The sequence below is a fragment of the Pinus tabuliformis genome, chromosome X, assembly GCF_031772625.1.
Source record: "Pinus tabuliformis cultivar Carrire ecotype Pingquan chromosome X, CPIR1, whole genome shotgun sequence".
NCBI lineage: Eukaryota > Viridiplantae > Streptophyta > Pinopsida > Pinales > Pinaceae > Pinus > Pinus tabuliformis.
The window spans coordinates 1,253,629,693-1,253,638,681 of record NC_142308.1 but is presented as its reverse complement, the minus strand read 5'-3'; the positions used below and the strand labels follow the sequence as shown (position 1 = coordinate 1,253,638,681).

Sequence of the window (8,989 nt, the reverse complement as noted above, 5' to 3'; positions counted from 1 at the left end):
AATATTTTGTTTGAGTTGTGAATTCTTACATAGGTATAACCAATCCTTGTACCATAAAGAATCATTTTTCCAGCTAAATGTATCAGATGTACTGGGATCTTGTTGTATCCTTTGAATGAGTGCCCACACTTCCTCGTCATTCTTCCATTCATCCCTTGCTTTGTTTATCCAATCTTGTTGGATAATAGAAATGGTGCAAAGAAATGCTTCCACATCCTCATCCTTTCTTGAGAGTGCATCTGCCACAACATTTTGCTTCCCTTTTTTGTAGATGATTTCAAAGTCATAAATCAACATCTTTGTGACCCATTTTTGCTTCTCTTCTGAAGATAATCTTTGTTCTAAGAAGTATTTAAGACTATCATGATCTGTTTTTACCTTGAAGTGTCTTCCCATTAGGTAGGGTCGCCATTTCTTAAGTGCATGTAATATTGCCAACATTCCCTTCTCATAAATAGCTTTGTGTAAATACTTTCCTTTGATTGGATGACTTTCGAAAGCAATGGGTCTTTCTTCTTGCATTAAAACAACACCAATTCCATTTCCTAAGGCATCACATTTCACAATAAAGGTTTTTGTGAAGTCCGGTGTAGCTAAGACTAGTGCTTGGCACATTGCCTCTTTAAGATATTCAAAGGCCTTCGTTGCTTCTGGAGTCCATGAAAATGCATATTTCTTCAATAATGTTGTTAAAGGTGCTGCTATTATCCCATAATTCTTAACAAATTTGTGATAATACCATGTCAACCCGAGAAATCTGATGAGCCCCAAAAATGGGCAATTATTTGGGCTCATTCAACCTCCTAATTTGACTTAATCCACCATTCTCATTAGTTTATTGCATGTTTTTTATTATATTTATGTTAATAGAGTGAATTTGGTTAGTCATTATGCCAACAAGTCTAATGGGTGCTTTGTGTAGCCTTTTTGGTCAACTTGGAGACAAAATTGAAGGTCTTAATGAGCACTTGGCAGCCAAATTCGTGGGAGAACAAGCTAGAGGATTTGTAGGAAGGTGTCCCCTTCATTTATGGGCCCTTACCTCGAATTCTCCACCATCAGCTCGGAGTTCAAGGGCCACCGAATCAATCAACACAAGGGCAGCCAAGCAAGTCAAGTAGGACTGCTGTTAACTACAAGTCTTGGGCAGCCGAGTCCCTAAATTTTAGGAGGACTGTTGGGTCCTCAAATTGTATAAATAAGAAGGCTTAGGGCCTCATTTCAGTTAGCCAGTGTAGCCAGTGGATGTTAGCTAGTTAGCCAGTAGATAGTAGCTGGTAGTTAGTCATTTCATAGCCTTGTTGTAGTCATTTTGTAATTCGATTTGTAGGCAATAGATTAGCTTTGCTTTCAGCTCATTCTCAAGCTCTCCTTGTGGACAATTTTGATGTAACTCTTCATTTCTTGATTAATAAAGATGAATCCAGCTTTGCACCAGCTCTAAATCTCTCTTGGGAGGTTGTAGCTCTTGGGGTTGGGCCCATCTCAAGCGCCCAATACCTCCCTTGTTTATCTTTATGTGTTGCTGCATTCTTAAAATAAAATCTACTCTTTAGATTTAATTCGTGCTTTGTTACTTAGGTTGCTTTTGATGGTTGAAGTAGCTTTTTATGTTTAGGATGGATTGGTAGGAGTTAGTCATGCGTTTATATCTCTTTGATAATGTTTTTTTCACATGATGTACGTGATTTTTGTCATGAATAAGGTTGTTGTTCACTGATCTCATTAAACTGTTAGATAGATCATCTAATATTTTGATTGTATGCAAGACGTAGTTGGTTTGATCAGGTAAACACTATGTAGGGCACCTTCATCACCTCCTTGTTCATCTGAGCCTCGTCCAGATCAACTCCTCCATCACCAAGTCTGTTTCCTCATCTCCCATCTGCTCTTTTGCCACGTAACCCTACCTTCTTGCCTTTCCATTGCCTAAACCTTCTTTGATGCAAGCTAGACTTCCACACCCTCTCATCACCTCATCCCTCAGTCATTGGGTCATTCCAGGCCCCTACCCTACCTCCCTACCCATTCATGTATTCTCTCCCACTCACCTACCAGTCAAAAACCCAATCACGAAACATCCTGTAGAAGAATTACAGAACTTCCTGTAGAAACCCCTGCAGACTTCCTATAGAAGTTCATAAACACGGTTGCATGTCATCCAGACTTTGTGAAACTCTCAGAGAGAATGTCAGGTATCCCTTAGACCCTCTCTGTACCATCCCAACCTTTTCCAAGCATTTCTCCTCCTTGATCCACCCCTGCACAGTGAAAAGCCAGTTAAAAGCACATGCATGATAATTCTAATAACTTAATCAAAAATACAAAAAGATGTTTTCTTCAGATAGTGATAACTTAGACACATGCATTTTACCTTCCTAGAAGTAATGGCATCTCTTCTCGTAGTTTGCATTCTCATTTTTGCATCAGTAGGACTAGTTGGTAGAATTAGGGTTTGCTAGGGTTTGCTAGGGTTTGTGTTTCTTTTTGGCTTTCAGTTTCTTTTCGCAAGTAGATTAGCTTCCTTTGAGTTAGCTTTCGTCCATCAGTTAAAAAGCTTCTTCTAAGAGCTCATAGAAGTTGGCTTGAGCCCCTAGCGGACTTATGCCAGCTGACCAAGTGACAGATGCGGCAAGAGCTAGTACTTGTGCATACAGCACCGTCGCTTCCAAGTTTGTTACGAACTACCGGGTTGATAAAATTAAAGAAGGGAGTTCCAGGAGTTGTAGCATTATTGCTACAATACTGGAGCCCACCATCTTTTTGGCGCCGTTGCCAGGGAAGCGTCAGAGTATTGGTGATTGCCGCTTTTCTTCTATTTTCCACTACAATCTTGTTCTAAGTAGTTTATTTCGTTTCCATTATGCAATTTTGTTTATGCAAAAGTAGATTAGCATTTCCCGCTTTCATAGATTAACATTTCAATTCCGCAAGCGTAGATTAGCATTTCAATTCCTCAAGTGTAGACTAGCATTTCATTCCTGCAATTTCATTTGAGCAAAATAGATTAGTCCTTTCCTGCTTTCATTTCAATTCCGCATTTTCATTTTAGCAAGATAGTTAGTTGCAGTTCAATCTATTTCAGTTTTGTAGGTAGAAGTAGAAAAAAAAAGAAAAAATCAACCAAAAAGATTTCATTTCATGCCTTGTAGGAGTAGAGATAAGTTAGAAAAATGATTGCACAACCCCCCACTGCTTCACACAGCCAACGTTATCTCTTCTTCGATGGCTGTGATTAAAGAACCCCTGGGTGGACATCAAGGCATATTTAAAGAACCTCTAGGGGAGAAGAAGAAGAAAACATTCCTCTGGAGCGAATGGCTACAAGCAGAAACGTTGGGAGCAGCACCTTGTCCAAAGATGAATTTGAAAATCAGATCGAAGATTTCAAGAGTGATATGAGGCAGTTTCTTGCCATGCAACTGGATACCTTGCGGATCCAAAAGAAGCAAGAAGAAGCCAAGAGGGCTTTGGCCATTTTTTGTCCTAGGTGCACTAGAAAGCATCCTAGGAACGAATGTCCAATGCACTCCCTAGAAGTGTGTTTCATCTGTGAAGAATACCATCCTACGAATCAGTGCCCTTCCTTGCCTGGACTTAAAGTTGCATATCAAAGAGTTAAAGGAGCCACTGAACCACTCCATTATATGAACCAAAGGAGGCCGCATGGACCTAGATCTTACCAGCAGGAGCTGCAAGGGACACCTGAGACCTATTATGACCCCTACCAAGCCACTTTCATGCCTTCTTGGGGTCCCCCTGCTCATCCTTCCTGGTTCACACCTCCTCCTTGTTCCTTCACAGATCCATATTATGCCCAACCAGCTGCTCATTCGTTTCACTCTTATGCTCAGCCACAGCCTCAGTGGAATGCACCTTATCAGGAGTGGAGGCCCCAATACAACACTCCTCCCGCTTCTTTTCCTCCACCACCTGCTCATCCACAACCATCGCCTCCTCCTCCACCAAGGCAACCCCAAATGCCTACCCAACCACAATGCCATCCATCTCCATCTCAATTTCACACCTCCACTCAACTACCCATACCATTTCCAAAGCCACACAATGGAGTAGCTCAACCCAATTGCAAATCTGAGGCACAACATATCCAAACAACTCCTCTTGAGCCCAATGATCTTCACCAAAGCTCAGGAAGAGTGTTGCAAAGCAGAGATTATATTGACAACATTGAAGGACCAAAAGCAAAAGAAGATTCCAAAGAGGAGATCAAAGAACCATGGGCTGCACTTGATGAAGAGAAGAGATCAGAATCAGAGATCGAGAGAGTTCCCTCATGGTTACCATCAAATCTTCCATGTATTCAAGAGAAAGATCAACAAAAAGAGGAAGATCAGAAGGTCATGATAGAAGGTGACATGAAGAATGATCCAGATCAGTAAAAGAACCAAGGATATCAAAGCTATATTGAGATATGGTTTCAGAAGGTCACTAAGTTGCAGCAGTACTTTCTTCCTCAGCTTTGTTTGATCCCTTCAACGCCAGATCATTTGGTCTCTGAGATCTGGATACTTGTCCAAGCATGCATTTCGAGCCTTCACATCATTTTTTCTCTAATCTCGATGTGCACATGGCTCCATTGGAAGTATTCTTATACTTGAAAATGATTTTGTTTTTCAAGTAGGGTAGGGTAGAAAAAAAAAAAAAAAAGAGAGAAAAAATGAAAATAAGATAAAAATAAAAATCTAAGGTGAAAACCTCCTTGGAGGCGCCTTAGATTGGCTCATTGATTGAAAACCTCCATGAGGCGGTCAATGGGTTGGAAAAAAGAGAAAATAAAAATGGAATAAGATCCCTGGGTGAAAACCTTCCTTGGAGGCGCCCAGGGCAGGCAATTAGGGTGAAAACCTCCATGAGGCGCCCTAGTTGTTTTTCAAAAAAAAAAAGAGAAAAAGAAAAGAAAAATAAAACTAATCTCCATTGGCTAATTGCAGGTTGCAAGAAGGACGTTTCATGACAGGAGGAGCACTCAAATCAAGGTCAAAGGAATTTTCTTGTGCCTTCTACAGGAAGCTTTGTATTTCTACAGGAAACATCCTGTAGAACCTTTGGACGAACCAAATTCAAGTTTAAAATGGAATCTAATGGTGGGAATCTGTTGATTAGGCCTACAAGCACTTGTGTGTCCATCCCTTGCCTTTCTCCATCATTTTTTCCACCTCATTGTGCTTCTCATTGTGCTTCTACAGGAACTTCCTATAGAAATTGTGGGAAACTAGACATGGATTTCAAAAAGTGGTTTGGCGAACATGGTAGCTTCCTTGAGGGTTCAGAAGTCCTCATGCAATCTTCCAACTCCTCCTCCATCATCTCCATACCTGCATCACAGCCCAAGCTCAGTTTTTCCTTCCATGCAACCACTTGCAAAAAGCCTTGAAGCAAAAAGACATAGAACAAAATTTGTTTTTGCCATAACTTGAGAACCATGCATCCATTTGACAAACCGTTTTATGGGGAATTGTACAAGGTTGATGGCAACATGCCTGAGCAGTTCCATGCAATTCCGGTGCACGGTTTCCAAGAAATCAGCCTCCATCACCATCAGCCATTTTTGCATTTTCTCCATATCCGTGCATCCGTTTCAAAACCTGTTTCATGGGGATATGCATGTGAGTGATAGTAACCTACCCAAGCAGTTTCAGCCGATTCCGATGCACGGTTTCCGAGAAATCGAGCTCTGAAATCTTCAACCATTTTCCATTTTTCTCGAAATCCGTGCATCCATTGATCACGATTTTGCTATGATCACGATTTTGCTATGGGAGATGCATAATGATGATAGGAACATGATCACTGAGTTTCAGATCAATCCGGTTTACCGTTTGAGAGCAATGGCGAAAACAAGTTCTGGTTTTGTGACCATGCAGCAGCAGCAGCTTGAAGGTGCAGATCTGAACGTGGAAACAATTGCATGCAGCTCAGATCCGGCCAGAGGACACCTGCACAAGGAAAAGCAATCAAAGATTAGCAGCCAAGCCACATGCAATCAGAAAAACCAATGCATGCAGCAATGACAGGCCACAGCAGCTCACGGCAGCCATTCAACTTCGAGGTATGTGACTGAAACTCATTCCTCTATTGCATAAATTTAATTTAAAAACTGCATGAATTAATGGAATGGTGGGATTAAGCCACGAATTATCAAGGTTAAGCTGATTGTCTTCTCTAGAACTCAGCCGACAGTCACGCAGTACACGTGGACAGTTGACTCACGTGAAAATTTAAAAAAACAGGAAGTGTTGGCCGTTTGAACTCTAGTGCAGCTGATCCAGAAGAGAACATGCAGTTCATGATAGCACTGCAGTCTGCATGTGGCCACGTATGCCTGGCCACTTCACTTCCTCATCACGAATCACGCTGTAATTGAAAAACAGGCTCGGCTGACTCTCACCACCCGCTGATTCATTTGCACCTGCAATGTTCTTAGCCGAAGTACGCGTCCTCTGCTCCCACAATCTATTAACTTGTCATCCTCCACCAAGCTTTCTCGACCATATTTTTTTAAAACCCACCTATGCAAGGGTGTTCTATAGAAAACGGGTGGGTCTTCTACAGGAAGTACGACACAGCTTTCAAAAGCAGCGAAAATGGATTTTTCTTCGACAAATTTGGAGTCCCGAGAAAGATAATTGCTACAAAGGATGCCAAGCGTCTTAATGCAGTAGAATTCAGTTTTGAGGATATTGAATCCACAGCTAAAGCCATCGGAAATTCCAGTAAAGCAGTGGTATCAATAGGACCCACAGAGGATGGACCTAGTTCCAAAGTTACTACAACTGATGCTTTGAACGTTATTGAAGAAGCCAAGCTAGCAAATGTGAATCATATTATTGTGTTTACAAATCTGATGGAGGGTCTTCAAATGTTCTTGATGGAATCTCTTCATTTTTCAGCAACTTGTTTGGAAAATCAAAAATATCATTATCAGAGCTTACTGAAAGAATTGTGGAAATGGGATTAAGTTACACTATCCTGAAGGCCAGTTCCACAGATGATTTTATTTCAGGGAAAGACTGCAACCTTGTTCTTAAGGCGGAAGGAAGTGCAGACGTAAACAACAAAGTAATCAATGCAAATTTAGCATTGCATTCCATGGTTTAAGGTTTCAAAGACACAAGTTGCATCTGTGGTAGCTGGGGTTTTCGAAAACACTTCCATCTCAGAGAACAAGACTATTGATGTTGCAGCCAGCCCTTCTGCACCTTCTCTGCCAGTTTATGAGCTTTTAAGTGCCATTCCAATAGATGGAAGAAAGGAATTTTTCGCCGAGGCCCAAGCGAAAGCCAAAGCTGAAGAAGAAGAGCGCATAGCTGCAGAAAATTCACGCAAAAAAACAGGAGCTTGCTAAACAACTTGAAGCAGAAGCAAAAAGGCTTGGGCAGTAATCCAAAGCTTGAACAAGAAATTATTGACATACCTCCAACTCCAACAGGAGAAGGAAAATATGGTGCATTTCCTGTGTCCCAGACTATTACAACAGCTCTCATTATTGCAGCTTGGTACTCTTCCAATATTGGTGTGCTATTGCTTAACAAATGCCTACTCAGTTTTCTTGGATGCAGATACCCAATATTCCTCACAATGTTGCACATGTGTGCCTGTCATTTTATGGTTTTCTGGCAATTTCATAGTTAGAGATTGTACCAATGCAGTTCATCGTCTCCAGGAGACAGTTTCTTGAGATATTGGCACTGAGCTTCATTTTCTCCTTCTCGGTTGTTTGTGGCAATATTTCTCTGCGCTACTTGCCAGTCTCCTTCAATCAACCTATTGGGGCAACAACTCCCTTCTTCACAGAAATATTTTGCATTTATAATAACATGTAAGAGGGAGTCTTCTGTGGTTTATATGGCCTTGGTGCCTGTGGTATTTGGCATTGTTATTGCAAGCAACAGTGAGCCATTATTCCACCTTTTTGGCTTTTTGGTTTGCCTAGGATCAACTGCTGCCAGAGCATTGAAATCAGTTGTTCAGGGGCTCCTGCTTACCTCTGAGGTAGAGAAGCTTCACTCTATGAATTTGCTCATGTACATGGCACCAATTGCTGCGCTGTTATTGCTTCCTGTTACTCTTTTTGTGGAGGGTAATGTATTAGCTATTGCTATTGAAAAAGCCAGAGAAAACACCTTTATCATATTCCTGTTGCTTGGAAACATGACCATGGCTTATCTTGTGGATTTAACCAACTTTCTTGTTACAAGACATACAAGTGCCCTCACGTTGCAGGTTTTAGGGAATGCCAAGGGCACCATTTCTTCCATATGATTGCATATACTTGTGCACTCATAACAAGGCTGAGGATTCACTAAGAAAAGCAGCAGACAGTGAGGAAGAAGAGCAGAAGGGCGAGAAGACGAAGGCTGCCACAGCCAAGCTGAAAGGAAAAGCACCCTCAGCCAAGCAGGCTAAGACAGTGCCGACTGTTTCTACAGGAAGACAGAGAACTGTTAGCAGACTGTTTCTACAGGAAGTTAGCAGACTGTTTCTACAGGAAGACAGAGAACTGTTTCTACAGGAAGTTTGAAAAGAGGGAAGCCAAAGGAGAAATCAGCCGAGATGTTAGCCAAAGAAGCCACCAGGGCCATCAAAGATGAGAAAAGAGATTGGTTGCTCAGAGGATAAGCAACACTTTCAGTAGGGAGGTGATGATGAGCCCCAAAAATGGACAATTATTTGGGCTCATTCAACCTCCTAATTTGACTTAATCCACCATTCTCATTAGTTTATTGCATGTTTTTTATTATATTTATGTTAATAGAGTGAATTTGGTTAGTCATTATGCCAACAAGTCTAATGGGTGCTTTGTGTAGCCTTTTTGGTCAACTTGGAGACAAAATTGAAGGTCTTAATGAGCACTTGGCAGCCAAATTCGTGGGAGAACAAGCTAGAGGATTTGTAGGAAGGTGTCCCCTTCATTTATGGGCCCTTACCTCGAATTCTCCACCATCAGCTCGGAGTTCAAGGGCCACCG

At 41.5% G+C, this 8,989-nt stretch overlaps 1 pseudogene; it reads left to right on the top strand.

Moving 5' to 3' along the window:
• Positions 1-7,866: 7,866 nt before the first annotated feature.
• LOC149144540 (putative sugar phosphate/phosphate translocator At1g12500 pseudogene) lies at positions 7,867-8,283 on the top strand (annotated as a pseudogene).
• The last annotated feature ends 706 nt before the right edge of the window (positions 8,284-8,989 follow it).